Below are 5,638 nucleotides of genomic sequence, written 5' to 3'. Positions count from 1 at the left end.
ATAAGACCACTAGTGACCAGTAGAAAAAAGAATCAACTAAAAACCTATTTTTGAAATCAAGATATTTAGAAAAAAATATTTGAATCAAATCAGTTAGAATTCAAATTTAAATTATTCAAACATGGTCAAACTTTATATCGACGGAAACTAGACAAAATTTCTGACATGATGCAAAAAGTTTCACTCAAAAATAATTGAAAATATAAAGATATAAACAAAACAAAAACAAAAACTATTTATATTAAAGAATTAAAAACAGAAAAAAAAAACAAAAAGATAACTAGCGCACTGGGGGCTACGTGGCGTGTTGTGAGTGGGTGAGAGGCGTGCACTGCGGGGCTAAAGTGATGGATGACCGCACAGTAAACAAAAATGCTTAGTCTAAAATTACTAAAATAAAACTTGCCGGTTCACTTAAAATAGACCGAAGGGGTATCTATTTCCAATCCAGGCAGTTCGCTCTAGATCTAACGGTCAAGGAGGAGGAGGTGCTCACCGGGGGTTGGTGAACTCCGGCGAGATCTCCGGCGAGGCCGACCCCCAGAGGTGGACAGGAACGGCGTTCCGCTGGTCGGGGACGTCAATGGAGGGGACCAGGCGACAGCGGTGGGCCTGCTGCGTTCATTGGCGGCGTCAGAGGGGCTCCAGGGCGACGGACTCAAGCGGCTCGAGCTTGGGAGCTTCGGCTCCTGGCCGTAGTCCGGCGAGGTGGGGCGAGGCGCTCTAGCGAGGGGAGTGTGGGGCTCATGGAGAAAACGAGGTGCGGGGGTCGAGGGGTTTTATAGAGGGTCTCGGGTGCGAGAATAGGAAGGGGAGTAGGAGGGAATCGGCTCGGATCCGGCGAGTTCCGACGAGGTAGGAAGGAAGGAAGAGGGAGAAGGAAGGTGAGCGCTGGGGGGGGAGGGATCGGTCGGTGGGGCCAGGGCGCCAGCGGGGGAGAGAGGGGGCAAGGGTTCGGTGGCCGATCCGAAAGGGCAACGGACCCGTGAGGAGGGATTTGGGCAAGATCTGGTTAACGGGCCGCGGCAAAACTTTCCTACTCAGCGCACCACTTTCTTATTAAAACTCTTTTTTTCCTTTTGTTTAAAAACAGGAAACTAAAACATAAAAAAGGAAAATAAATATAACTCCAACTATAGGAGTATTATGTATCAGAATTATTACAAAAATAAATCCAATAAGGTGAACATTTTTCGACGGCCAAAATAGATACTTCAGAAAAAATTATTTTCAGAAAATTGCCTAAATGATTTGATTCCTTTTACAAATATTTTTCGAATGTCCTCCTAAGTTTTATGGTTCAAATATTTCCCAAAACTCCCCTAATTTGGAGGGTCATGTTCCTCCTCTCATATTTTTAATATTTGAATTCATTTAAACTTTTAAAATAGAGCCAAAATGAAATAGATTGCAAAATGAATTATTTTCACAAATCATTTTTTTACATGTCCTTTATTTTGAAGAAGTCCTGTTATCTTCTCTCAATGGTTTGGATTGGATGAAATTGGATTCATAAGGAAGTGGGAAAGTCATTTGATTCGCTCTCATTCAAAAGTTTTAAAAAGTTTCAAATTTCACTAAATTTTCAATCACTCAATCAAACAATCAATCAATCTAGTAATTATTTTTAACATTCCAAAATTTGGGATGTTACAAACCTACCCCACTTAAAATGAATCTCGTCCTCGAGATTCGAAGAGGCTATAATGAAAAGGTTAGAGTTTGGGGTCTTCTAACAAATCTATTGTTGTGCCAAGTGGGGGTGCTACCACACACAAAAATGAGAGTTACGGGTCCCTCAAATATTTAAAAATCATCTGGGGTCTTGGCATATGACTCCTCACATTCTTCATACTAACTCCTTTGGTGATGCTCTTACGTTATATTCATAATGTTTCCCTCAAAATCCGGTGTTTCTTTCGTTGATGCAAGCTTCTTCCTTCAATGGATCTTCTTAACTCACAAGTATCGTGATCATTCTAAATAACATATCGAGGATTTTCATGGTGGTCTACCATTTGTGGTTATCCTGCAGTGAGAAGGGTATTGGCTTCATCCTCACCTTAAAATTTCCTACGCGTGACAACAAATGCCATGTACATGGGTCTTTCATCATACCATTCTAAGGCTTAAACGAAAGCTTCAAAGAACGTCGTCTCTCACTATGGGCAAGTCTCTCAGATTTACCTTCCCAAATAGCAAGAGAATGATAAGAGTAAGTCGTCATGGTGATCAATCCATTTCGCACCCAAATCATTACTCTGTACAAGGTTTAGCGAATCTCGTATTCTATCACTTGGGCATCCTCACAAGCATTGCATAATTTCTCTTGCTCACGAACGATGTTCGGATAATTCCAATAATTCTGCAAGCTGAACATCTATCGTGTTCTTCACCACTCGCAGGTTTTCGTATGTTTCTAAGAAAACATTTGCTCATCCATCATAGCTTATTCCTTCATGCTCTTGGGGCAACCTTCATTTTTTTTGGGATGCATCCTTGGTACAAGTTCTACTCTTTGAACTCATTTTCCTTCTGTTGGTTTGTTTACCCTTAGGTATTGGTTGCTCATAATAATTCCTTCATTTCTTCCTCATTCTATTTTTAGAAATTCCAACTTCAGAAGTACTTTGTTACAAATGTTGTCACCCACATAGTTCGATATGGTCCAACATTTACTTCAACAGTATTCGGTGGATTTGGCTCCTTGGTATGCATGGTACATTCCTATTCCCTGGATCCTGTGGTTTTTACCGATCACTACCACACTTAAAATGAAATATACTCATGCATGCATAGACCATATTTTCCCATATCCTCAAAAGTGATCAGAGATCTTTGTTCATACAGAAACAACTCATGAAATTTACACATAGGGAATCATGACACAATAAATTCCATTGATTCGTGAACTTACTACAATCCCTAAGTCTTACATTATAAAATTCAATTCCATAATCTCGTGAAAACAAGTGTGCTTCATGTTACACATATTGCTATTGTCAAAACTTAACTACTCTATTTTAGATTTCTTCCCCTGTGGACATTTACTAGCATAATGTCCTGCTTCCTTGCAACGAAAACAAATGACATCCGACCTGTCTCGAGGCTTCTTGGTGTTTGCTTTTGCTCCTTGGGTTTCCTGCTTCCTTCCTAGGCACATATTGGCATAGTGGCCTGAAGTCTTGCATTTGAAACATGGGATATGACTCAGGTCCTTATCTGTGGGCATTTGGCTCGTCTGAGTGTACTTTCTCTTCTTTCTGGACTTCTTTGTTCTGGCTAGGTCTTCTATTTCATGAGGATTAAACTCTACTTTTTCTGTCGGGAAGTTACCCACACAGTCTTGGCTTTCCTTCGTCCAATCTTGTGAAAAATGTCCTTCTTGTCCACATGAGTAGCACACATTAGAGAAAAATCTGGTTAGTCCTTGCCCATCAGGGTCTTCAATATTTTCCTTATCGCACATTCTTCTAGAATCTTATTCTTGAGGGTTTCCTCCATTGCTTCTTTCTGCTTCTTTACAACTTGTTGCACCTTGGGGTAAATGTGACACTGAGCTGGGTGATGGGTGGTTCGTTCACACAAGGAACAAGTCACCTGACTACTTGGGCACTCCTCAGATGGGTGATTTTCTTCACAATGAAGGCATCGATCCTTGTGTTCTTCCTGGGTGTGTCCTATTTCTCCACAGATCTTGCATGCACAAGCCTTCTTCATCGGGTTATCATAGCACTTTTGAATGAGACGAGATCTTAACAGAGTCTTCTTGAATTTGTCCCAAGTTTCTGCTCCACTAAATCCTTGTATGGCATGATGCATTTTCCACCAGATAGCACCACCTTGGGTAAAGTACTGAAGAGCGTGTGCCACTTCATACCTCCTTGAAATCAAATTGCTCCCGAGGTGGTTCTCCATGTTCTAAATCCATATTTCATCTTCCAGCTGGGTCATTGGTCCAGAGATTACAAGTCCATCTTCATATGAAATCTATTGGGTCCAAGGTTTTTGGGATGATATGGGTAAGAGAGAGAGGGAAAAGATATAAACAAAATACACAAAAGTATCTAAACTCAAATCCACACATTTATAAAATTCAATCAATCGTATAGTATCGCAACCCACATAAAGTTGGTATGGTCGATCACGAAATACGCAAAAACGTTCATCTTTATTTCTCTCAGGTTGGGGCTACTACTACTAAGTTAGCTCATATCATGTCTTCATCATCAGTGGCTTCTTCTGGTCACTCTTGATCTACTCATGTTCTTCCGCTAGATATTCCCTATTGACGCAGAGTTTCTGATGCTGTCCTTGTAGTTCTAGGAGTTGTCTCTTGTGCTTCTGGATTTCGACATCAACAGCATGTGCCATGGCTTGACTATTCTTCAAGTCTTGATGAAGCTTCCTAATCTCGGGATCGTCTTTCTTCACATTGTCTACCTTCAATTTCTCGGTCTTGAAACTCTCAAGGAGTGCGTCATTATCGAACAATTCTGAGAGAAGGTCCTTTTGAAGGTTCTTGATATAATGTTCCAGTTCTTGATTACACACTAGTACATGTGAAAATTCACCTTCTGCTCGTCCGTCAGAATGATGTGTGCTCCCTGAGGCTTCTGCCATCCAAGTCTTCCAAAGTAGTTGGTACCTAACTCAACACGATGACGATAGCTCAAATACGCGATAGCATCATGAACAACAGTGTTCATTCCGATATCATAGTCATGGGCCAGTGTGCCATAGTTGATGTCTTCAGTTTTGGGGTCTTCTTTACGTCCAAAAACTTTAGTTCTGATACCCCAAAATCCAGACTTCCTCTTAGTCACCTTGATCTCACGTATCGGGAACTTCATCATCTATACCAGCTCCATGAGAAACAGGCCTCCGAGAACATCTTCGTAGTGCTCTCTTTCATTCAGAGTGTAGCTCTCCATCTATAGTTTCAAGTAGGGACTGTTCAGTAAAATAATCAAGAGGTATGAGAGTAGTGAATACATGTGCTCTAGTACCATTTCTGTAGCGACTAGACTCAAAACGAGTCAAGCCTCTATGTATCTGTGCCATCCCTGGATCAGTATGCTAGCACACACAGTACATTAATGTATATATCAAAGTGCAATCACATGAAAATAATGTAAAATTGATATATGCCTCAAAATCTCAGTGGAATTAGTCAAGAGAGTGGAGTCCCAATAAACACCAACGGCAGGTGAGTGCATACCGTAAACGTAAATCATACTCATACCGGTCATAGAAAATATCCGCAACATAATACGTTGTAGTCGTGTAGGTCAGCATATTGAATATGCCGGCAAGTCACAAAAGATAGGGGTGAAAATATCATCTATTCTATATGCATATATGGTAGGTGAAGTTGTAGTTTAAGTTTTGTGTAAAGCAATTTTTTCCTACAACAAGAGAGAGGTGAAAGAAAAATTTACTACATTGTTGCTTGTTAATGAGAAGGTTCCACCAACCATTTCTCATACCCAAGTTATCAATATTTCCCACATCAATAAGTTAATGGTATTGAGAATTCCTGATAGCTTCAGTTCCTTTGGCTCAAGTTGTCCATGACCGTGGAAACGGCTGTCGATTAGGTTTGAGTACTCTGTAGAGTTTTGCACACGTTCCCCAC

This window comes from Hordeum vulgare, chromosome 3H (genome assembly GCF_904849725.1).
Source record: "Hordeum vulgare subsp. vulgare chromosome 3H, MorexV3_pseudomolecules_assembly, whole genome shotgun sequence".
NCBI classification, from domain to species: Eukaryota; Viridiplantae; Streptophyta; class Magnoliopsida; order Poales; family Poaceae; genus Hordeum; species Hordeum vulgare.
This window is presented reverse-complemented; position numbering follows the sequence as displayed.